Genomic DNA, 25,916 nt, shown 5'->3' with positions numbered 1-25,916 from the left:
GAGAGAGCCTAATCCAGGCTCACCAGGGGACAACATTTATATCCCAAAGGCACATCCCCAGGGAACTACCTCCTCCAGCGACACCCTACCTGCTTACAGTTACCACCCAGTTAATCCATATTAATCAGGGGATTAATCCACTGATCTGGTCACAATTCTCATTTCTCAACATCTAATCATTTCATCTCTGAATGAAATGTATTGTTTCACACACAAAAAGATATCGTCTGTATTGTCTCACACATGAGCTTTCAGGGGACACCTCATATTTAAAACAAAATCTGGAGCTGTCTGAGCGCTGCCCACTGCTCCTCAGGTGCTGGCCATGAGGAGGCGCCACAGGCCACCAAGACCTCAGGCTCCAGCAGGTGGGAATGGCCTGGGAGAGGAGTGGGTGTGGGAAAAATGGGTGCAGGACCAGGGGAGCCCGGCAAGAGGAGAGACCAAGGCAGCAAGATGCATGGACAGAGGGATAGGGAGGGGGAGATAGAGGCAGAGGCAGAGAGGCTGAGGGAGAGAGAGAGTGCGAGAGAGAGAGAGAGAGAGAGAGAGAGAGAGAGAGAGAGAGAGAAAGAGAGAGAGAGAAGAGTCTCTTAGGGAAGAGGGGCAGACTGGTGGCAAGGGGGTCTCTGGGGAAGAAAATAAGGGGAGGGGGAGGGGAGGCAGGCGTCGGGAGCCAGGTCTGCTCCACTGGGCCTCAGGGCTCTGCTCTTCTGAACCATCCTTCTTGAAACCTGGGAGCCAGGTCCAGGCCCCCTGTCACTCACCAAGACATCACGGGTCTGCTCTGGCCCTTGGCAGGGTTCAGGCCCCTTGTCACCCCCAGACCACTGTTCCCTCCTTCTCAATTTCTTCACCTGGCCACCCTGGTTACCTCAGGTGTCTGTCCCCCTCATCCCATCCCTGGTCACCCCATCCCTGTTGTGTCCGGAGGCAGCGTGGCCCAGCCCCCTGCACATGCACCGGATGGGCCTAATTACAGAGAAACTGAATTCTTCAAGGCTGCGTGCTCCGGCCAGTGGGGACTTGTGCGTGTTTTCCTTGGCTGTCTTCTGGCAACAGGGTTAGGGGAGGAGAAGAGTAAGGAGGGGGAGGTGGCTGCAGACCCTGCGGTCTGCCTGCGCTCCGTTCAGCCACTCCTGCAGCGCCCCGTACCCCTCTGAGCCTCAGGCGATTGAATCCGGTTCAGGGTCATTTTCTGTGGAGGGGCCGCCCTGTGCGCTCAGGGTGTGGAGCCTTCTCCCATGCCATTCCAAGTCATAACATCCACCAGGGTCTCCAGGTGTCTTCAAGAGGACTCAGTGTGTCCAGTGTGTTTGAGAACTGCTGGCCCAAAAGAAGAGATGGGCTGGGGGGACACGGACCCAGAGGAGGGTGGAACGGGGCAGAGGGGCAGGGCCTCCAACAGGAGGGATGTTTGAAAGCCAGGAGGAAATTGACCAAGTCGGGGAGAAGGTAGGCAGAGTGTCCAGGTGCCTGGGCCACCCAGGTAGGTTGCGAGGGGTGAGGCAACCCCGACTGGTTAGAGAACTGGGGACTTCAGTAGGGCTGGGGACAGGGGAAGGGGAGGGCACAGGGCAGAGGTGAGAAGCCAGGCCCAGGCCCAGGAGAGTGAGAGGCATCTGTGGCCGGGGTCCTCCACTGGGGGCATGCACAGCCCAGGGCTAGGAGCTGAGGCCTGTCAAAAAGCACTTAAACCCTAAAGACTTGGGACTGAGATTTGGCAGGACTGGGGTCGGCTCCTCTCGGTCCCCTTCAAGCAGTTCCTGAGGTTTTGGAGGAGCTGAGTTCCCTATCTTAAGGAATAATCGGGTGCCTTTGTCTATGGACTTGATGATTTGAAGTCCCAACAGAGTGCCACAGGGTTGTAGGTGACAGAAGTGTCAACGGAACCATCGTGCTACCAGACAGGGTGATGCTCAGGTCGGGGGCAGGGTCAAGGCCAGTTGTGACAGCATCACCTTCACAAGCCCTGGCCAGCATTCTGATTCCTGGGTGAGCCAGTACCCTCTGGGTCCAGGTGATTAGGCACTGCCCTCAGAGCAGCCCGGGAGGTGGGCATGGCTGGTGGCCTCCCCCTGTACAGGCGGGGAGACTGAGGCACCCCTCCCTTGGTCTCATGGCTCTCGAGAGAGTGGAGTAGGAGGACTCAGGCTTCTGGATCAGGACACCAGACTTCAGAGAGGGCACACAGCCACGCTGTGCTGACGTTCCTCCCGCAAGTCGTGAATAGGAGTGGGGTGGTGCCTTCTCAGAAAAGTAAGCCTGAGATGGAGGAGGCCCCCAGGTTCCCTTCCTGAAGGAAAGGCAAAAAGAGAGGGTGTCCTTGGGAATGGTAGATCCAGTCTGGGCTTTGGCACTGTCCTTGTTGGGGGGCTAGGGCAGAGGCTGCGTGAAGGAGGGATGGAGCCCACAGAGGCTTCGGGAAGGGAGTGTGGTGGTGGTAGGAAGTCTGTTCCTGGGGTGCATGGTGCCACCCCTTGGTGTTACCTGTCATGGGGGAGGGTGACCAAGGAGTCATCACTGGTTTGTGTCTGTGGACATCTCTCTGCTGTAGATCCAGGCCTAGGCTTCCTACCCTCTAGGAGCTGCTAGTTGAGCCTAATTTCAGGAATCCACCCTTCCTGAGTCTTGATTTCCATGCCAGGTGAAAGTACTGGTTTTTCTGGCAGGTGGTAGCAGATGGAACATGGTGCCTCCTTCTGCTGCACTCTTCATGCAGCTGGGAAGTCAGCCTTGACCACCCATGGGGCCCAGCAGGGTCCAGGGTGGATGGTCCAGGGACTACAGGCTCCTGGGAGTTTGTGGCACAGCCTAGTACTACGTCTCTGGCCCAAAACATTCAGAGAAGGGGCCATGCTGGGGCCAGATCTCCCTGCTGGACACCCTCTCTTTTGAGTGAGCTTCTGTCTGTGTCCTCTGCTGGAGATCAGGGTGCTTACAGCACATGCTCACTCACATGCACACATACATACTTGCTCACGTGTGCACACTGGTTCATGCACACTCACATATGCTCTTGGGTGCACGCACGCATGCACACGCTTTTGCACACACAAGTTATGTCCTTTGGTGCTTTTGGAGCAGGGAAGGCATGCTGCGGTGGAGGACAGCGGTTGGTGTTGTGAGCCCTGAGCTGAGCATCTGCTGCTGTTGCCTGGAGAGGTGTCAGGCTCTCTGCTGCACCCCTCTCTGCTGCCTGCATTCTCAGGCAGTCTCTCCCCTTACAGAGGCAGATCTGGCGTTGGCACCATGAAGCCTCAAGTCTGTCAGAGGAAGGAGTGGCCCCCTTCCCCACTGACCCCAGGGAGGCTTTGACCTGAACTCTTGACTGGGTAGACTTAGGATGCATGGGGCCAGGATCTTATCATGGTGTCAGGTGGGCCAATGCATCAGGATCCCCATGTCAGGGTGGGGTCAGACCTGCCAGAACGAGACAGATGCAGAAGGGAAATAGGTGCTTGAGGGAAAATGGGAAACTGGTCCCAAAAGAAAGGAGAAATGCTACAACTGTGACTTGGGAACACTGTGCAATCGGTGAGACAAGGGGTAGAAAATACCCCTGTGTCCCTGGCTTTCTGGTCCCAGTGACTGTTGCTCTGCAAGGAGACCTAGAAAGCTAATTCCCAGGCACATGCTGTCACCCCATTCTGTGGAGATCATGCAGACCAGCCTCATCCAAGGTTACTCAGGTGGGAATTCAGGGCTTTGGGAGCAATGGTGGGACCTTAAGAAGGAGGTGCCAAGGCAAGTGTGGAGGATGGAGCAGGTGCGAGAAAAGGAGGTGAGCAACCGGCTTGGAGAGCGCTATGTGCAGTGACCACAAGGTGGGGAAAGGAGGGCCTAGGGTGTGAAGGAGCTGGAGGTGGGCGTGGGCTGGGGAATGGGTGTGACCTGGTGGGCGTGGCCTGGTGGGTATAGCCTGGGTGGGCGTGGCCTGGTGGGGCGGTGGTGGCTGGGACCGGAAGAGGGACAAGCTCTCTGGGAGACAAGGTTTATAAGAGGTGGAGCGCATGGTCATGGATGTGTCGCGTCTTATCATCTGGATTTAGAGAGCCTTCCTTCTTTCATATGTTCCTTCACTCATTCCTTCATGCAGACGACGTCCACGGGCCACCACCTGAGGCTGACCGTGTCCAGTAGAGGCAGGACCCCTTGCAGTATCCCGGGGAGCCATGGGAGGGCCTCCTCTGGTCTTTCTGGAATGAAACCGCCTGCCCGTGCACTCTGGAGCCCGGCCTGCGTCCTGGCCTGTGTGCTTCACACACCAAGCCGCGGGAGGGCTTTCTGCCGCTGGGTCCTTCACTGCCTCTGCCTTAACTGAACAGCTCATGCCTTTCTTTACTCCGTTTGCATTTGGTTTCTGTCACTTGTCACCGAGGCACGCCCAGGCTACACGTGCACAGTTCTGTGGCTCCCACACCCTCTCACCTCAGTCTCCTGCTGTGACACCCGTGCTCCATGTGCCTGGTTCACAGTGGTGGTGTAGGCCCTTCCTTGGAACCTTCATGCTGAAGGGACACAGATCTGGACCCCAGACCAGAGGGGACCTGTGGTAGCTTGACTGCAGGTGAGTAACACCAGTGTGCCCTCCAGTCTTGGGGTGACTTGTTTCCTCATGGTCCCTGTCGAGTCCTGTCTCTGAATTCCTCCCGCCCTGGCCCAGGAGTGGCACGTGTATATTGAACACTGTAGGTGCCACAAGGTTAATGTCCTTTGCAACCTGCAGAGCTGGAAATGAACGACATTCTTCAGATGGAGGTGGAGAATGTTCTTTCTACCCAGGGTGTGGGTGACACCTCTCCTCCCCTGCTCAGAGAGCCTCATTCTCTTTGTGTGGCCTGAGATGATGTCTCTGTTTGTCTGTGAAGTCCTCATTTTAGCTTGTGGCCAATGAATGCCTTAGATCATGTTCACGGACACTTTGCCACATCCTGGATGTGAACTTCACTGTTACTTGCAGCTGGAGTTCCTGACTGGTTCTCCAAAGCTGCTTTGGTTTGTAGTGATCTGGGAAGCCTCCTCCTTCTACCTGATATCAGGCCTGAAACATCATCTCCCCTGACTTTGTTCTCTTCTTTGGAGATCTCTAGTAGAATACAAATGTTCCCTGGGTAGGAGGTGGCCTGGATTAGGCCAGTTATTCCAAATTCCAGTCCTGTGGGCACCTCCTCCATGTTTGGCCTCACCTTTGTATCTGGGATTTTATGCATTTGCCATTGCTTTTGTGGGAGACCTTCTCCTCACCATTATGCTTTGCAATGTTCAGAAAGCCCTAACCACAGGATGTCTGCTGTACTAAATACACTTTTCTTGGGTCAGGGGAATGCAGCCAAGGCACCGGTGGCCATCCTGGGGCCCAACCCTAGGGGTGTGTATTCTGACATTGCCATGGGGGAAACTGGCCAGGAGATGAGATGGCCCTACTGTCCTGCCGAGTTCAGCCTCCATCAGCCCAGCCTCAGCCAAACCTCATCTTAGCGATGGGTATTTGAGCCAAATCTCTGCTTTTGTAGTATTGCCAAGTAAGTGTATGCTCAGGGTGTCCGTTGAGCTAATGTGGCTGTTACGCCCTGTCTTTGTGGCCACAGTTAGCTAATCCAGTGGCAAGTGACAGGCCTCTCAGGTGGTACATGTGGCCACAGGAGTTCAAGAGTTTGGCACTATTTGGAAAACCCAGCATGATGAAACTTATGGGAGGGTGAGGGTGGAGGGGGAAAAGCAGAATGGGCTGTGGCAGGGATGCTGGAGGCAGGAACCCCAGCTTAGCTGGTGGCCTTGACCCAATTCTTGCCCTCTCTGGGTTGGCTTTCACACCTGCAGAACCAGGAGGCTGGACCCTGATATCTGGGTTGTTCTCACCTGCTCTGCTCCAGCAGCCTCTGGCTCACCTGACTGTGTGTGGCATGGACCCCAAGGTGGATTCACCACGGTGCCCCCTTAAGTCCACACCACAGCAAGTAATTCCAATTGATGGATTTCATTATGACCCCACACTTGAGCAGTCTCTGAACTGTAGCATTTATTGAATTCTGCTGAGGCTCCACCTGGGACAGGACTGCCTCTCTGTATGTGGATTATATCCATTGTGGATTACATATATTGTGGTTGAAGCAGCCCAGTGGCGGGCTGTTAATGTATCGTTGTGTGAACATATCGACCAAGCCCAGGGAAGCTCTGTGATTCAGCTAAAACTGCAGACATTCACTTTCCTGCTGTCTGAAGGCTCAGGGTGACAGCAGGGTTGGTTCCTGCTGAGGCTCTGAGGGAAGGATCTGCTGAGGCCTGTCTCTCAGCTTCTGGTGGCTTGCAGTGATCTGTGGCATTCTTTGGCTTGCAGGAGCATCATCCCACCTCTGCCTCCATCTTCTCATGGTGTTCTCTCCGTGTGTGTGTGTCTATATTCAAATTTCTTCTTTTTGTAAGGACACAGTCATATTGGATCAGAGCTCACCCTTCTCTACTCTGATCGTCATCTTAACTATGTCTTCATTGACCCTATTTCCAAATAAGGTCACCTCCCGAGGTTCTCCGAGGTACTATGTCAACAATTGGATTTGACTGGGAGTAGGGGACACAATCCAAACTACACCAGCTCCCCTAGCATGGATGTCAGACCCCTGGATGATGCTGTTTCCTCGGGGAGGGAGGACACCTACTTGGTGGAATGCCCGCTGCATCCTCCAAGGAAGCAAGGGCAGCCCCTGTGTCTTAGGATTGCTGAGCCCAGATATGGCTCTCAGGGGAAAGGCAGGGAGGGGATATGTGGGGAGGTCACCAGCACAGGGGAGAATGTTGTTATGGCACCCTCTCCCGTAGTGCCCCCCTGAAACTGTAGAAAACCTTTTGTAGGGTGGGACAGTGTGGGGTGGGGACAGCATGGAGGAGATCTGTCCCCGAAGACCTGCTGCTTGTATGAGAAAAGAATTGCATATAAAAGAATTGCAAAAACAGTTTTTGAAAGTTCTATTAAAAATAGCTTGAAACCTTAAAAACAGGACCTACCTGGTAGGCAGGGTGAGGAGCCAGTGAGCTAATGGATGGAAACACCCGCCCGGGCTTGAGCCCAGCACACAGTGTTGCTATTATTAGCTCTTGGGGCTCGTGCTGGCCTCTGAGGTGGCTCCAGACTCCACAGGCTTGGCTGGGCTGGGACTCATGAGGTCCTTCCAACCCCTGGGGCCAGAGGAGCCCCAAGAGCCCGCCTGGCCTGGTCTCATGTGGACAAACTCAGCAGACAGACTCAACTGGGGGCTAGAAGGTGGTCAGGCCTTCATGATGGAAAGGCCCCATCTTGGCTTGGGGTTTCTACCTACCTTTGGACAGGTGGAAGCCCCCCATAGCCTCTTCCTTCTTGCACGAAGTCTTCCCCACCTCTCCAGCCCAGCTGCCAGGCCACGCAGCCCATGGGCCTTGGCAGCCAGGCCAGAGTCTCCAGCTGGGGATGATGGATGGGCCACGTCAGCGCCCGCTGGAGAGTGGATTTTGTGTGTGTTTGACATTTATTTACTGTCCGTATAAACACTAACACCTATGAAGCATGCTTGCCGTGTGATAGCTTGGCTGAAGGCAGCTCTTAAGTACATAAATTATGTGCACCTCGCTAATGAACGGTTTGACAGGCGGGAAGTTTTATTTACCGCTGGCCCGAGCTTTCCTATGAAACCCGGGCACCGGCAGGCTGGGATTTGTGCACGGTCATAGACCTGCCTATTCAGACTCCAATTCATTTCTTTTTTTCTTTTTAAAAAATTTCTGCCCCGTCTTCTTTTTTTATTTCCCCCTTTTAAAGGTTTGACATAAAGCTGAAGCCTATGTATAACTTCGCTGCCTGGAGCAAGTGTCGGGGGGAGCCAGCCCATCTGGCGGCAGGCTCTTCTGACGGGCGTATGCTGGAACAATATGTGGTTTGACAAATTTCAAGGCAGGCTTATGAAAAAATAACAGCGGCGCAGCCGTCGCGGTGAGTGCCCGTCCACCTGCGGGCGGGCAGGGGTGCCAGGCCGTATGAGTCAGGATGCCCAGCGGGGGATTAGGAGGCCCGTGTAAATCACCCCGCCGTCCAGCACGTGTTGACACAGCAGCAGCCCAGCTCTTGAGACCTGTCTGCCAGCGTGGGGTGGCTGCCCAGGGCCAGGTGCCTTTGGCGATGCTGACAGTGCTTCCCTATGACCATGTCCTCAGTGGGACATGCCCGCCCTGGGGTCAGGGGGCTCTCTAGGCATCTGCCTGTGCTCAGGGGACCCTGAGACCCACCGGGCAGGGTGGTGCCTGACCAGACACTTTTTCAGTGTTCTCATCCTAGAGAGGGGTGCTGTGTACCCATGTGCGTGGTCCAATCTGCAGCCTCAGCTCTCCGTGTCCCCCCCGTTCGGTGGGGGTCGAGGTACACAGGAGTCTGGCCTCCTGCAGTCCTGCCCTGCAGACCCCAGTCGCCTACTTGTCACATGCTGTGAGACTTTGGGCTATTTCCTTCCCTCTCTGGAGAGTGAAGGTGGTGCAGCCCTTGCCTGAGGGCCTCAGTGAGGAGGAGGAAGTGTGCAGCACACCCGGAGCCCAGCGAGCTCTGGCGGATGCCATCTTGCCAGCCGTCCAGCCTCCCTCTGGTCTGTTACCCTTCGCCCCAGGGAGGGAAGGGTCTTGCCCAAGGCCTCTTGCTTTTGGCCTCTGTTGCCTCAACTTCTAGGCCTGTACCTCCTATCCCTTCCCATCAGCCCCTTCTCTAGGCTCTCCACCTGACCAGACTGGAAATTGCTGGAATATCTGCAGGGCCTATGGCATTTTCTGTGAGGTGGGGACTTTTCCAGGAGGGAGGCCATGGCCTACAGTGTGACCTCTTTTTTGGGGTTCCCTGTAGGCATGCATGTGTGTGTGTGTGCATGTGAGGGGGTCCCCAGGACCCTGTCTTTGTGGGGTGGTCTCAACCATCCTAAGCACTGTGTATAGGTGAGATGGTCCCCACTTTGAAAACCAGGAGGTGTTGCCAGCTGTGCCGGCCCCACGCCCTGTGTGCTGGAGTGTTTGGGACAAGCTGGAGGTGCGGGCACTGCTCACATTGTCACACCAGCAGCGAACGACCTGAGAAGCGCCGGGGGAGGGAGACAGGCCCATGTGGAGCTGGCTCTCCCCATTAACGTGCCACTCCACATTGCCTCTGCTCTGGCCCTTCTCCAGCCACCTCTGGCCAGCTGGGCAGTGGTCACCCCTAGGCCTCCTGAGATGGCCACAGCCCCAAGCCCTGGGCTGCTCCCATTCTGCCACTTGCTTTCTGTGTGGCTCTGAGAATCTTCTACCTCCTGGAGTCCCAGTCTCATCTTCAGGGAGGGGCGACACAACCCACCCAAGGCCTGCTGTGCCGGGACAGGTTGAGAGGCTGAGCCTGCAGCCAGGGCAGCTGGGCGCGTGGTCCCAGGCCCTCAGGGAGGCAGCCAAGGCAGGGAGGACTTCCTGGAGGAGGGGCGTGCTGAGTCTCAGGGGCTGAATTCTGGCAGGAGGTGCAGCAGGAGCCAAGTCTCAGACCCTGAGATGATCTTACCGTGGTAGCAGGTTGGAGGCCATGCGACCTGTGGATGGTGAGGGTGGGCCACCAACTCTATCGTCACTCATGGGAGTTTGCTGACCCCTCTGAGGCAGGCAGGGACACAAACTGCCAAAGTCACAAAACAAGTTAGTGGTGGAACTGGCACCAGCCACCAGCCAGGATGCCTGAGCAGCTGGGACACTCATGTGATGGCCCCGGAGCAGGGCCACATGCCGCCAGCCTTATTAAATTCGTATTTCCACCACCATTCCACACAAATATCTGTATTTACCGTCAAGCTTGGCAGTATTTATTTTCTAAAGTAGTTCTGTTTAAACAAGCAGTTTCTCTCTTAAATTCATCCCCTCCAATTTCCTGTGGACCCCAGCCCTCCGCAGAGCTGACATTCATCATTCGCATGACTGCAGATCCTGTGACCACCGAGGGCCTCCGGCAGGCGGCGGCCCTGGCCCTGGACTTCACTCCGAACTCCCCTGACCCTTCCAATTACAGTGGGGAGCATTGGACACTGGTTATCCTACAGAGTGACCATAGGGGGATGATGGCTGGGTGTGCAAGGGGGCTGGACCACCTCAGCTGCTCCCAGCTCCTACTCCAGCGTGGCTCGTTCCTGCCGAGCAGCCTGGCCGACTTCTTTCCTGGGCCTAGACTGCAGATGACGTCTGCCTCCGACGCTGGCTCCACCACAGTTGCTCTCAGGGCTGCACTTTGCTCATCCACGGAATGGGTATGCTTTGGGCCCCTGTGGCATGGTGTGGACCAAGCCAGTTAACACACCTGAAACGCCAAAGTGTCACGTGCACACAGGGTTCTGGCTATCATGTCTGCTCTTGTTGACTTCTGGTGACTGTTAGTGACCAGGCAGGGAAAGCACCCAGCCATCCCTGGGCTGCACCATAGCAGGTGCTGTGTGGGGGTCCTTCCCACCCTCTGTCCAATCTCATTCCCTTGCCAAGACTTCCTGGAAGCATAAGATGCTCTGGCCTTGGTCTGAGCAGAGGAGGAGAGCCATGCATGCTGCAGTAGTCCTGCCACCACCTGCTCTAGGCCGAAGGGGGCTGTTCTGGACCCAGGCCACCCTGACTGCTCCAGCCCATGCTGTGCCTCCTGTTTGGTTCCTACTGAGCATCTCTGTGCAGAGCTATGAGTGGCAACAGCCAGGAGAAGCGGTTGCCAGCAACAGCAAGAATGGAATTGATTATAAATTTATTGGGGCAAAGGGAGAGCTCGAGAGTGGAGGGGAGGCTGAGTGTTTGGTTTGAAAGGACAGTGACTGGGTCAGCCTCAGGAGACCCCAGAGGCAGAGTAGATGGTGATGATGTCAACAACTGTAACAACATCAAGTCAGGTTCACTGAGCACTTGCTGGGCGCTGGGCACATGCCATGCATGGGGTGCATATCTGCTCGCTGCACCCCCTCAACTGCTCTGCCAGTGGGTCTGTGGTTTGCTCAGTGTACGGATGTGGAAACTGAGACAGAGAGGTGAGTAGCTGGCTGGAGGTGGGACAGAAAGGTGAGCAACAGCTGGAGACAGGTGGGACAGAGGTTTAGGTAGCCTGATCTTGGACCCTGGTCATGACCACTGGGTCTTCTCCTAGGGCCCTCAACTGGGGACAGCTCAGGAGGGAGCCAGCTCTAGCTGGCTCAGACCTCAGCTCTGTAGGAGGTCAGATGTCCAGGGAGGACAGAACCTTGGGTTGTCTGCCTCCCTCTTGTCAGGGAAGGGTAGGCCCTGCCTGGAGCAGAAGTCCTACCTGATTGTCTTCAAGGAACAGAGAATTTTGGAAAGAAAACTGGGATGCTATTTCCAGAATAGGAATGAATTCTGACCTACCCAAGAGCCCGTGTCTGCTGGAAGGCCTAAAAGGGCCTGACATGGTCAATACAACCACCACTTATTCTACAGGCGAGGGTGGCATACCATCCGCTCAGCCCCCGCCCACTGTCATCCCCTTGTGGCTGATCTAGGCTTCTCTCTGTCCTTCTCCCCATTGGAGTGCTTAAGGCAAATCCCAGGCATCACCAATTCCATTTAGCACGCTTAACAGAATTAGCACTCATTCCTTAAGATCATCTAATGCCTGATAGACATGCGAAAGTCCCCAATTGTTTCAAGCACATCTTAGGCTTGTTCGTTTCAAGCAGGATTTGCTGGACTGTCAGAGGCTTCGCCTGGGACCCTCTTCAGGGCCCCACTGAGTTGGTGGCTGTCCTCACCCCACACTGGGTCTCACAGTCCCTACCTGCCCAAACACGCAGAAACCCTCCCTCCTCCTCCTGGCTGAGCACACTCCCCCAACTATTCAGTCACCCCGCTATTGACAGAGACACATCGAGGTGGGTCCAGGGCTTTGCTACAAAAACAAGACTGCAATTAACATTCTTTCAGAGTCCTTCTGCATGTTTTCCTAGGGACAATTGTTCTGTCATGAGCAAGCACTTCCCCTCTCTGGGCTGGCTGTGATTTCCCCTTGGTGAGATACAGGAAGGCTCAGATTCGATCAGTATCTGATACTCTTGGTCACGTACCTGAGGCCATGTTTTCCTGAGTAAAGAGAGGAAGTGGTGCTTTGCCCTGGACAAGCGTCCTATTAAAGTCATTGGTCCTGTTGAACTCAAAGGAAGGGACGCAGTTGGGCATCCCAGGGACCATCAACCACACTGCCCGGGAGTGGGAGGCAGAGGACTCCAGTCATGAGGCCAAGCGGGGAGCAGTCAGTGGATCAGGGCAGGGGAATTAAAGGGGGCAAAATGGGACCGGATCTCTCTTTCGCCTCTGTTAGGCAGGGAGTGCCAGAGAGAGCAGATCTGACAAGCGTGTGTTCTCATCTAAGCCCTGTCTCTCACTCTGCACTCACTTCTCTGACCTCAGCTTCCTCATCTGTAAAATGGGAATAGGGATAACACGCTTTTCCAGGGCTTGTCAGTACGACAGTGAAACACACTGTTCCAAAGCATCTGGTACACAAAAGGTACCCAGTAAATGTCACCTCCCGTCCCCAGACCCTCATCAGGTACTGCACTGACAGTTCAGTGTTCCTGTGGGTGCTGGGGGCAGCTCTGACTTCACCATACAAGCTCATGCCAGGCCCACAGCAGGAAGTGCGGTCCTTGGGGCCATCCCCAGGATATTGGTGGGGACTGTTTCTCAGTCTGCCTTGCCCAGAGCCCTACAGAGGAAAGAACCCCTACTTGTGACCATAGATGCTGACTGGGTAGGGAAGCAGGAGTCACAGGAAGGGGGGCTTCTCCCAATGATGATGGCAAATCTGTCCCACCTCAGGACCTAAGTTAAATACAGAATGCCCCAGGGGTGCTTAACCAATGAGCCACATCCCCAGCTCTTTTTAAAAAATATATTTTATTTAGAGACAGGGTCTTCCTGAGTTGCTTAGGGCCTTGCTGAGTTGCTGAGGCTGGCTTTGAACTTTTGATCCTCCTGCCTCAGCCTCTGGAGTTACTGGGATTATGGGCATGCTCCACCACACCCAGCTCTGAGTATGTTTTTGACATCGGATCAGGAAATTGAGCCTGCAGAAAGGAGGTTAGCAGTGACCAAGGGACTTGATAGATTTTAGGGCCAGGACAGACGGGCCTCATCCACCAGTCCTGCAAACTCTGGCTGTACATCAGTTGGGTTTCTGGAGAGGATTCTGTGCAGGGCCTCCCAGGAGGCAAAGAGGATTAAGAACCTCAAGGAGGCCAGGCAGGTAGCAGACAGAATGGAGGGAGGAGCCTGCAGGCTGTGGCCCTGATGGGGACCCACTGCCAGCCTCACCCCAAAAGCAGGGCCGGAGTCTGAGGGAACATGGACTGTCTTCCCTACCACCCTCCCAGCCCAGAGGGCTTAGGACCTGTGGACTGGCTCCAGGCTCCAGGCCCCAGGCTCCAGGCTCCAGGCTCCAGGCCCCAGGGCCAAGTGAGCAAGGGAGGCCTTGCCTGTGCTGGACTGGCGGGCTCTCAGCTCCAGCTCCGGCACTCCAGGGGTGGTCTGAGATGGGCTGTCGCCATTGTCCCCACCATTCAGCACTGGCCACGTGACAGGCCCTGGGCTCAGCATGATATGTGGGCCTTGGGGCATCAAAATGGGTCTTTTTTTGTTTTGAGTTTCCCCTGGCTTCCAGAGAGTCAGGGGTAGGAGGAGAGGGGCCAAATGTCCCACATTCCGCATGGAGGCCGGAGGCTGAGGAAGACTCACGTGGGTTGGTGACACCAATTTCCTTGGCCTCCCGCTTTCAGTGGATGAGGATGGGGATGGAGAAGTGATGGGAACAGACAGGACTTGGTGCCTGCTGTGAGCCGTGGGGCTCGCCCTGCGGCTGAAGCCGGGGAGGCTGGAAGAGTATGAGTTGGGGCCATATCTTGGGGTGATAGCACCCTGAGCCCCATCGACCCCACACACCCACCAGGAATGCTCCTGGCTAGAGAACGTTCTGACCCAAGAGCCACAGGGATTGGGCAGTATCAAAGTGGAGGGACACTGACACCCCTCTGCTACCTGTGTCATCCCTGGGGAGCCCCCAGGTGCAGCGAGGGGGTGTGGAGGCCCCTCAGAGCAGCTCACTCACTTGTTGGTGAGGGACACCTCCAGATGCCCAGTGAGTGGACATGGCCATGCCTGGAGCCTCTTCACAGAGCAGAGACACAGTGGGTGTCTTGGGAACCCACTGGCAGCAAAGCTTTTCAGGGTGAGGGGACAGAGAGAGAGATTTCCATAGAATTGCCAGGGAAGCCCACCAGATAGCATCACCTTCCACCACACCAGACCTGGGGCACACAGACACCCTGGAGCTGCCCACTGTCCCTTCTTCCCTGTATGCCGGACAGTCCTGCCCTTTCCCTGTCTGAACCCAGGCCAGAGTGGGAGGGGAATTATAGAAGATCCTGTGCTTAGTTTCTTTAGTCACTGAGAGTGATCGGAGGAGATTTAGGAGGAAGCCTGGGACTTTCTGTGGTGGGGACATCTTATCCCAGGGCAGGTTGGAGGGCAGTGGAGACAATCACAGCTGCTTCAGAGATGGGGAAACTGAGGCTCAGAGAGGCCTGAGGCAGCTGAGGAGGGACATGGCTCTTGCTCTGAGCCCACAGGACCGTGGTCCCCTCACTGCCTGGTCTCCATCTTGGAGCCCTGGGAATCCCTTCCCGCCAGGGTCGCTCCCTAGATTCCCGGGCTCTGCAGCTCATTTGGGGACATTGGCGGAATGCCAGACACAGACACCCCTGCTGTCTGATTTCAGGCACCTGAGTGGTACTGGATTTGTAACCATTTCCGCCATGAGCCAGGCAGCACGCGTCCCGAAGGAGGGCTCTAGAACTCTCTGAGACTTTCCGATGTTTGACTCCAGGAGCCCTGCTCCTGTGCTGGAGGAGGGATGGGGTGGCAGCCCTCTGCCTGCCTTGGTGGGGCCGATCCCGTCCAGGACAGCCCTCCTGCCCCACCTACCAGATTCTTTCCCCTTGACAACACCTCAATGCAGGGTGCAGGGCAGGTGGCCGCCCCAAATCCCCGGTGGCAGGCAGACAATGGGCAGGGATTAGGCCTGAAAGACGAGCCTGCCGGTGCCTTTGCTGTTGGTGGATCCTTGCTGAGGTGCCCTGGGCATGAGTGGGAAGGGCCAGGCCTGAGCTGCAGTGGTGTCTGCGTGTCTATCATCACAGGCCACCCAGTCATCCGGCTCTGTCCCAGGGTGATCCCCAGTCCCTGAGCCACCCTGCAGGAAGCTGGCAAGGCAGGGATCCGACCCAGACCCTGCCCAGGGGAGCGTGTGCCTCCCTGCACCACCCTGCCCTTGTCCCTGGAGCTGAGAGGCCAGCATGATGTGAGGTGGGCTGGGACCCTGTCTGGGTGGGACTTTGGTCTGTTCCGTCCAGTGCCCTTCTGGTGTCCCTCCAGCCCAGACGAACCACAGGTGGAGTTTAGCCTGCAATGGGGAGAGAAGCGCCTCCAACCTCAAGGGCCTAGAGACCCAGTGGGCTGGAGCAGGGGGTCCCTCGAGATGAGTCACATGCAGAGGGCGTGGGGGTCTTCCCAGATACAAGGATGCTCTGCAAAGCCCTCAGCGCCCTCCTCTGCCTGGGGCCACAGTGGCTCCTACCTCTCTGCCATGTGGTAGGTGCCTGGAGTTTGGGCCATGAAGTGCCAGAGGCTGAGGGACCCTGCCTGACAGGTCAATTCCCTGCTGGTCCCTGCCCCTGTCCCCAAGGCTCTTCATTCCCACGTGGTCCTCTGTACCCGCCTCTTCCCTGCTTCCTCCCCTCCTCTGTGACCAGTCTCCTGAAGTGATCTCAGCGTTGGCCTCAGGTCTTTGTTTGCTGAGGACTGTCTCCTCACCCCCTCAGACTTGGACTCAGTGCCCCCTGTCTTACATCCAAGTCTCTTGGATCTCCAGGAAGCCAATGGCCAGTCTGACCTGATCCCTGCTGGGCCGAGTTGTGAGGGGGTCGCCCTGTAAAACTGGGAGAGATGCGATGGACTCTGGCGTGACCTCCAAGAACCCACAGGGCCCACTGGCTTTGCTCCACAGGCCTTGGGGTCCTGGCTCCACATCCCCATCCAGGCTCTTTCGTCCCCCTGTCATCCCACCTCTCCATCAGCTGGGCAGCAGCTGCGCCCCTCACTTCCCGCTACCCCACAGGCCTGTCTCCCACTGGGCTCCCAGGCAGAGGAGAGTATGACCCAGGACTGTCTTGGTCAGGAACGGCTACTCTGGGCCATGGTTCCCGAGGTCATAAGGATCCACCCAGCTGGCTGCCAAGAAGGCTGTCAGCCTCGTCTCCCAATTAGCGTCCTTTGGCTGGCCGAGGACGCACACAGACAGGCCACGGCAGCTCAGTAGAGACCATGGTAGGAGATGCAGTCGCGGACACAGACCCCACCCCCAGACCCTCCTGCCTTTGCTGGGTGATCTGGCAGCTCCCCCTGTTCAGAGGTGGAGTCTAGTTCCTGACCCCTGAGTTTGGCTGCCAATTGGTTTTTCTCTTTGAACTGCCTCTGTCATGGGCCACTGGTGAGTACAGAAAGATGGGACATTTATCCCAGTTGATGACCAGTGGACACCAACATGGAATGAGGCAGGGCGCATCTACCATCTCCTGATTCCTACCTCCCTGTGGACACATCCCTCCTAGTTGTCCAAATACACATCCAGTTGCTGCTATGAAGGGATTTTGCTATGTAAAATCAGGTGACCTTAATTAATTGAGAAATTACCTGGGTGGGCCTGACTTAATCAGGAGAGTTCCTTCAATCTAGGTCTGATGTCAGAGACAGGAGATTGGAAACTGAAAGTAGGAGAGGGTTTCAGCATGCAGAAGACTATCCATCGCTGGATTTGAAGTCAGAGGGGTCATTCAGCAAGGAATGGGCCTGGGGGTGCAGGAGCTGAGGGCTAGGAGAAAGTGTGGCCTCAATCCTACAATCAGATCCAATCAAGGATATGAATTCTGCCATCACAAGGATGAGTTCGATGTGAATTTTCCCCCAGAGTCTCCAGATGAGGACTCAGCCTCGTTGGCACCTTAGTTCAGCCTTGTGAGACCCTGAGTAGACAACCCAGCCAGGACTGCTGGCTTCCAAGCTACAGAGCTATCAGGGTTCTTTGAGCTGTTTATTGTGTGGCCATTACTACTCAGCAATAGAAAATGAATCCAGAGGTCAGTTTAAACAAGCCAGTTCCAGGCCACATGGCTAGCTGATCACAGATCCTGCATAGGTTCAGCAAGGTTAGTGGAAACCCAAAGAACAGGCAAAATCATGAACCAAAGTAGAAATGTGTGGATTTTAGCCACTAAGTGGGGTAACTTGTTACATGGCAGGAGCTAACTAATATAGGTGTTGAAAACCACAGCTTGGGAAATGCAGCATAGGCACCTGTGAGGGTGGGAGTTGCAGGTGGCAGGTCAGGAGGTTTGGCTGGGATTCCCAGGGTTGAGTTAGGCAGGAAGGAGAGCACAGTAAAGGGCCTTGGTGGCAGCGGAGGAGGAGGAGGCTGCAGGCCTGAGCAAGGCAGGACTTCTGGAGCTCCGGGTGGTTCTATCATGAGTGCACCAGGGAGCCATGAAGGGCTTGAACGGGACAGGGCTGTGGTTATACCTGGACTTGGAAACCTCTCTGAGTGTTAGGGTTTGAATATGAGGTGTCCCCAGGAGAAAATGCAGCAACGCTCAGAGGAGAAACAATTAGAGTATGAGATCTATGAGCTCATCAGTGGATTAATCCATTTGGTGGATTAGTCATTTGAAAGAACTTTTGTTCCAGGTGGTAACTGTAGGCAAGTAGGATGTGGCTGGAGGAAGTAGGTCACTGGGGGGGTGGCCTTTGGCGTTTATATTTTGTCCCTGGTTCCTCACTCTGTCTCTTCTTCCTGGCTACCGTGAGCTGAGCAGCTTTGTTCCACCATGATGTTCTGCCTTACCTCAGGCCCAGAACCTCTGAAACCATGAGCCCCAAATACACATTTCCTCCTCTTAGTTGTTCTTGTCAGGCATTTGGTCACAGTAATGAAAAACTGACTAACGCACTTAGGCAGCTGAAGCACTGGGCCAGAGAAACCAGTCAGAAGCAACAGGGTGCTCACCCCAGTGGCTCCTCTCCAGGCCGTCTGGGGATGAATATCTGTGAGCCTCTGAAGCAGAGTGATGGGGCTGGTCGGGAGAGGAGGCCGTGACTGAGGGCTGTGGAAGGAGACTCAGCAGCCAAGGGTGCACCCCAGGTCCCTGGCCTGGGTCAGTGTGTCCCCTGCTCAGGGTGGCTTGAACTTTATGGGAGGGTGGGGGCTCAAGGACCAGGGGAGATAGAGCCAGCTCCAGTTAGGGGCTTCCCAGGTGAGACGCATAGTTCTGTGTTAAAAGGATTTTTGTCGCTGTGACCAAAATACCTAACAAGAACAACTTGGAGGAGGAAAGTTTATTGCGACTCATGGTTTCAGAGGTCTCAGTCCACTGTCACCCAACTCCATTGCTCTGGGCCTGAGTGAGGCAGAACGTCCTGGCCAGGAGGCCCGCTGAAGAAAAGCTGCTCAGCTCGTGGCAGCTGGGAGGCAAAGGGAGAGGAAGGGACTGGGGAGAAAAGAAGCCCCCCAGAGCATGCCCCAGTGACTGCTTCCTCCAGCCAGTCCCACCAGCCATCAGTGGGTTAACCCCCTGGAGAGATCACAACCCTCACGGGCTCATCACTCACCCGAAGCCCTGCCTCTGAGCACAGGAGTCTTTGGGGAACATTCTAGATCCAACTCTAACAGACTCTTTGGGCTCTGGAGATGCCCACAGCTACCAGATGGGCCCATGTATACAAAACCCCATGGAGAGAACCTTTAGACCATTTTCTATACAGGAGTATTCAAGAGAATGAGGACTGCCTTGGTCACACAGCCAGTGAGTGGTCTGGAGGGCTTGGCATGGAGGGCGGCTGTCCTGCGGGTGAAGGGAGACTGTCGTTTTGGCCCTGAGCGAGGAAGGGGAGCTGGAGCCCCCGTTGCCCGCCTCTCAGCGCTGGAAGTGATGTTACTGCTTGGAAAGCATCAGACCGCATGAGAAACCAATTGTTGCTTCCACTTATGTAAAATAAAATAAAATAACCCCAAAGCATTTGAAGTCCTGCCCGCCTTGGCTGCCTTCCCTTGGGAGCAGGGCTGGAACTGCCCCAAACTTTTCCTAAAGGAAGCTGGTCCTAAGAATGTCCATGCCCCCTGGGGATGCCTGGGCCATGGCCGACCCTGTGCCATCGGCCTCCTTCCCGGCCCGGCTCTGCCTGGCCCCTCTCTGCCTGGCCCCCCTCATCACCTACCAGCTACGGACAAACACAAACATGGCTCCAAATTCTAGCAAAATTAGGGCCTCAAAGGCACAAACTCTTTGCTCTCAGGATATTAGCACAATAGAAACTTGGAACCATGGATTCTTAGGAAATTTGTAGTTCATTAGAATTTCGGGTTGGGAGGTTGCCTATTCCTTTTCATACAAAGAGGGTCTGTGGTGGCCCAGGAAAGGGCTGTCAGCGCTGAAAAAGGAAACAGGGAGCCCCCTAGGGCTTCCCCAGACAGGGATGTGGCTGAGTTAATCCCCACTGAGAGCTGGCAGCCACCTCTGTGCCCCACACTTTCAGGGTCAGCTCTGGGTAGGGAACAAGCTTGGGCGACCCTGCTTCCATCTTCTGGGCAGAGCTTCCCTGTCCTCTGTCTGCTCTAGTCCCTGACTCGTGCCCTCCTGTCAGCCTCACTGTGGGCTTTGGGGGCTCTACTTTCTGTGTGTGCTGTAGCAGTGTCAGCATGGCCAGCCTGCAGAAGGACAGGAGCTCTGGGCTTCTCTCAGGTCCTGACCACGTAGGAAGTCAAGCCCTGAGCAGGCAGCCATGGCCACACACCTTCTGAAGCATACTTTTCAGGTCTCTGCCCTTTGGCTCAGCTTTGGACCCCAGATTTCCCTCTCCTTCCTTCTCTCCTCCCCTTCTTCTCCCTCTCACGTCTTCACCATGATGGGCTGAACTATGCACCCCTAGATCCTCTTGTTGAAACCCTGACTTCCAGTTCCTCAGAGCGTGACCTTATTAGAGGCATGGCCTTTAAAGAGGCGACTAAGTTTAAATGAGGCCACTGACTGAGCCCTGATCCAATATGGCAGACTAAGGTCCTTTGTTATAGTAGCTCCAGGAAACTAATACACACACGCTCCCTCTGTCTGTTGTTTCTCTGTCTTTCTTTCTTTTACCCTTGGTGTAGTGAGGGCCATCTTGAGGCTATCGGCTTTCTCAGGGACAAAGATACTGTGAATTGGATCCACCTTTATTCTTTATTCTCAGTTGCCTGAGGCAATTTGATGGAAGGTTTTTTTTTTTTTTTTTTTTTTTTTTTTTTTTTACTCAAAGGTTTTGCCTTCGTGCCTCCAGCTTCCCTTCTGCACATAGGACTAAGAAGAAGATGCTTATATTTCTAACTTTTCCAGGCAGAACTTCTGGACGCTTCCTTCTCTATTCTGCTTGCCCTCTGACCAGTTCTTCCCTGAAGCCCTTGGACAGTCTTACACACCACTGATGTCTGTACAGCCCCCTCTTCTGCTGAAGTCACATGGTGCTGAGGTAAGTTCTGGATGCCACTGTCATCGTCCTTCCAGACTCTGGTAAGGGTTTCATCCTACCCGCAGGATGGCCACCACACCACCCATGTGTTCCTGAGGGGTTTTATTACTACCCTGATTCTGGTCCCAAGCTGGCTCTTGGCAGGTTCTGCTGCAGAAACGACTTGATCTTCCAGCCTGATCATGAAAGCTTATTTCTCATACACTGGTCAAGGGGGATTCTGCTCCCCATGGGGGTCCTGGGCTGACAGCAGCTTCACATCCCCAGTGGCACCATGTGGCCTCTGGGGCACCTGCAGAGAGGAGAAAAGAGCCCAAAGGTGCAGCCTGGCTGTCCTTTGCCCAAACCTGGTGTGACACCATGGTTTCTGCTCACAAGCCACTGGTCAAATGAGTCCTGGGCCCTGCCTCTTGCCAAGGAGGCTGGGAGGTGTGAGGGTTTCCTGCGTCCAAGTCATGCTGCATGGCAAACCAGAGATGCCCCAGGGGCCTGAGAACCTGGGGACACAGGTCAGCCCCTCCGCTCTGCACCTGCCCTTCACCTGCATCCCTGTGCAACTCACCTCAGGGCCTGGGTGTCGTACCCCCGTCTGGGTTCTCAGGTCCGAATCTGGTTTGGAACACTGGGGAAAGCAAAGCACCCCAAGGTGTCACTTTCCAAGGGTGGCTGCCCACCTGCTGGTGGATTGTCAGCTCCTGCCTGGAATTCTAAAAGCAAGTGTCCCCTGGGAAGGTCACTGAGGAGAGAATAGGTGACTTGCAGGCCCTCTGCAGCTCTTCAAGCTCTTGGGACTGGGGCCCATGTCCCTCTTGCCACGCCCACTCCCCACTCCCCTGTTCGCTGTTCTGCAGAAGAAAGCCCATCACGATGTACACACCTGCTCCCACCCAGAGGGTCCTGGCCTTCTGAGATGGACCCCATGAGCACCCTGTGATGGGCCTGGAATCGGGAGGGGCAAGGGACTGATGGGCTCCTGTGGTCGGCTTTAGTCCCTCTGCTAAGAGGAAGCACCGGGAGGGAGAGGGAGTTCTCCATAACTGGGCCCTCCACCAAGCTCCTTCCTCCAGGGTCCTGCCTTGTACCAGGGTCTGTGCTGGTTCTGTCCTCCCAGAGCCCCCCAGACCGTGGGGAACAGGGCCGCTCACAGTCACAGCTGCCATGAGGGCGGAAGTGGGGGCTTCTGGGTAGGCACCAGGACGACTTCCTGGAGGAGGCGAGGGAAGAGGTAGGACAGAGAATGAGCAGGAAGGGCCCTGCAAAGGGCTGGAGGGAGATAATTCAGGAGAGGAAAGAGCACGGGCAAGGTGCTTCTGCAAGAGGGCTCCCTGGTCCGTGGTCGGTGGCTTCTCCCCATGGGTGGCACTGACACTGCCTCTACATTTCCAGCATGCCCTCTCTGAATGTGGACCCCAGCCCCAGACTTACCTGACTCCCTCACTTCCTGTGCCCAGTGGGCCTGGTTCCTACCCCCAGCCCCGTCCAAGGTGGCATTGAGCCTCACCCCCAGCCACTCTGGACACCTGGCTTCACAGGCCTGACCCAGCCAGGCAGGGACCATCAGCCCAGTCCCCTCGGGTTCCCCCTATTCCTGTCCAGCCCCCACCTGCGGAGGGGTGATGCACCCACCCCTTGGCTTCCCCGAGGCTGCGGAAGCAGCCCATTACACCCGGTGCCGATAATGGCCCCACAATTGAATTAAGAGAGTTCATGGGAAGCCCAGGCATGAAATCCGTTTCCGTAAAAGTCCAAATTTGGGACAGTGGTGGGGAGAGGAGTGGGGAGGGCTATGAGTCCACCAAAAACAACACCTCCTGCATTTGTTTCCAATTCCCCATCCAGCGATGGCTCCCTCCCTACTCGCCCAAGAACCTTGGGCGGAGGGCCAGACACTGCGTTTGTAATTCTCTCATTAATGGGTAATTTCCCCTTGCGTGGAGGGAGGCGAAGGCAGCCGGTGGGGGAGGCAGGCAGCACATGGCCCTGGGGCTGGGAGCCTCATAGGTCAGATGCGCAGAGCTTGGGCACTGCCACACCGGCAGCAGGGCCCCACCATGGTGGTGTTGGGTCCCTGTGGACAGGTGGGGAACCGAGGCCTGAGTGAGCTCTGCTTCTCCCAGCATGCCCAGCGGGTGCGTTCTCTGTGCTATATCGATGCCAAGAAATGGCTCCAACACCGGAGAGAAGGGAAGAGAACCCAGGAAAGGTACAAAACAATCAGATTCCCAAATTATGGATTATGGAGCTAAAAATTCTTCTGTTGGTGTCAGGGAAAAGACAGGAGAGGCTGGGCTCAGAGCAGCTGGGTGGGAATCCTGGTTCAGCTCAAGGGGCTCAGGGCAGCCGGCTTCCCCAGGCTGAGCCTCAGTCTCTCCATCTACACTTGGATATGTGTAACAGGTCTCTGCATCCTGCATGGTGAACCAGACCACTGGGGGCTGCTTCCCACTTGGAGGAAGGATTTTAGGCACTAGGACATCTTCCCACTGTCTCACCATTCTTTTACCATCCTCAGAACCTGCCCCCTCTTGGCAGATCATTACCTGCACAAATGTCCAGTAAATGCCCATCAGTAGCCCTGACCACAGTCTCCTGATGGGTGCATCATGATGTGAAAGGCCATGGTCATTCTGACGTTGAAGACAGGCCTCTCAAGGTGGGGACAGATGGAGGGAGCAAGGAAACCCTGAGGAAAGACAAGAAGTGGGTGCAGTGCCCTGCCTACCCCTGTGGGATGCCCTGCCGGGTCTTTCCTGTGGCCTCAGGGGGAGCGGTTCGCCCTCCTGGAGGAGGGGTGAGGGGTACCTGCCTAGTGGCATGCCCTGCCCCCTTGAGAGTGACCCCTAACCCCCAGGCAGACCCGATTTAGAAACCAAGTGGGTGCTGTGGACCCTCTGCCCCAAACCCTGTGCCTGCCCTGCCATTTCATTGGCTCCTGGGTCCCAGGTTGGATATCTGGTGCTAGGCCCAGCCTCCTCAGCCAGCTGCACAGGAGATGTCCCTGGGACCCTGTTCAAATCCCCTCCTAGCCCAACACTGCGCTGTTGGGGTGGCCCAAGTGTGAAGGTATTGCAACAGGAAGTAACTGGGCTCAGAGCACCAGACACGGGATCTCTGGGCAGAGCCACCCTCCGCAGCCGGGGACAGGTGGGCTGAGCTAGAGTGTGCTAGGGGCGCTTTGAGACCAGCTGGGGATGCCCTGCAGCCGCGGCCAGGGAAACCTGAGCCAGCAGCCCCAGAGCAGGTTCCTCCCACCTAGCCCTGAAGGATGTGGCCCCAGTGTGACTAAAGGGCACAATGTGAGGCTAATGGAAAGCAAACAGCCCTCTGCAGCGGGCAGAGTGTGGACACACGCGGTATTTTCTCAGGAGCTGGGTGCGCCGGTGTGAGCACTTGCCACGGGCTGGGCTGTGTCAATCACTGCCCTGCTATTTGTCTAACCTCACCAAGTGTGTTTTCTCTTTATTAGCAGAACACAGATAGGGAAGCAGATCTGTCCGCAGATGCAAGCCTGCAGGAATTCGTCCTCCCAGAAGAGCAGGAGGGAGGTGGGAGGGGACCCTGCCCGCCAGCTCAGGGCTTTCTTGAGACCCCGAGGGGGCTCCTGGGAAACCCGGCTTCCTTCCCGGAGCTCTCTGCTGCGGGGCTCTGGGCAGGGTGTCCTATAGATATTCTTTCTGAATCCTTGAAGAATCCCTGGGGGTCCTGAGTCTGGCCATTTCACATGTGTGGTGCTGAGGCTAAGTGGGGAGGTGGCCCACCCAGAACCACACAGCCAGGAAAGGAGGGGCATGCAGGTTTGGAATGATTCTGCCTCTTAACCAAGCTCTGTGCCTGTCCCAGCACCTCGGGGCTCTTCTGAGTCTGGGTGGAGGGCCCTCTTGGTTGCTCCAGCTGCCTGCCAAAGTAGCCCCATGCCTTCAGATTCTCCTCTTGCGGTAGTTGGAGGCAGACAAACATTTTCGGTAAAGGACTAGAGAATATATATTTAGGCTCTTAGGGTCCCACGGATTTTATTACAACTACTCAAATCTGTTTTCTTTTCCTTTTTTGCAGTGCTGGGATGGAACCCAGGACTGTGCACAAGAGAGACAAGTGCTTTACCACTGAGATAACGGCGGCCTCTGCTTGCACAGGAATGGGCGTGGCCGTGTCCCAGTAAAATTTTATTCACAGGAACAGGAGGCAGGCCAGGCCTGCCAACCCCTGTGCTCGACTGACTGCAAAAAAGTAGTCCCACCTCAGACCTCTGTCCAGATTCAGGTCCCTTTAACTTGCAAGCATTCGCTGGGCAGCTTAAACATCAGACATTTATTTCTCAGCGTTCTGGAGGCTGGAAGTTCGGGATCCGGGCGCAGGCAGATCTGGCGTCTGGGGAGGGCTCTCTCCCTGGCCCGTGGACAGCCTACTTTCCACTGTGTTCTCTCATGGCCAAGAGCAGGGGGCACACAGCTTTTGGTGTCTCTCGCAAGAGCTCTGATTCTTTTCACGAAGGCTTCACCCTCATGACCTAATCACCTGGTGCAGGCCCTGCCTCCTAAAACCCTCCCCCTGGGGGCTGTGATTTCAGCACGTGAATTTTGAGGGGACTCATTCAGTCCACAAGGACATCTCTGTACCTATACCCTTTGCAAGGTGACAAGGTCCCACTCCTGAATCTGGACTGGCCTCTGGACTTGGTGACTCACAAGACAAAGTGGTTCCTGTGTGTTGGTTCCAAGCCCGGCTTCTCAGGACTGGCATACCTTCTGCTCTCTGGGATCCTGTCACAAGGTCACAAGGTGCCACTAGCCAGCTGGTGGAGGGGAGTCACATGGAACAAGGGAGAGTCAGACCAAAAGCCATCCTGAACTTGCCTCCAGCCAGCCACTGAAGACCAGCCACAGTGGGCTGGACAGGGAGCTCCTTCCGATGCCCCAGTCAGCCCAGCCGAGACAGACCAGCTGGCCCGTCACCTGGGAAACAATGATGAATGGATGAATATTTCCCGAGTTTTAGGTGGTCTGTTATGCAGCAGTAGCTCATTGAAGCTCTTCCACTTCATCTCCTGCACCATGGCCGGACCATCATCCTAGTCCAAAGGTCCAAACGACCCCCCAACTCAGGAGCTTCAAGGCACCCTCTCTTTCATCTCTAGCATAAAGTTCAAACTCTGCACCTTGGCATTCAAGGCCTGCTGTGGTTTGGTAAGTGTCCCCCAAAGGCCCAAGTGTAAAGTTTTGGTTCCCAGGGTAGTGCGATTGGGAAGGTGTGGATTCTTTGAGAGGTGGGACCTAGTGGGAGGTTCTTAGAGCATCAGGGGAGTG

This window comes from Sciurus carolinensis, chromosome 15 (genome assembly GCF_902686445.1).
Source record: "Sciurus carolinensis chromosome 15, mSciCar1.2, whole genome shotgun sequence".
NCBI lineage: Eukaryota > Metazoa > Chordata > Mammalia > Rodentia > Sciuridae > Sciurus > Sciurus carolinensis.
This window is presented reverse-complemented; position numbering follows the sequence as displayed.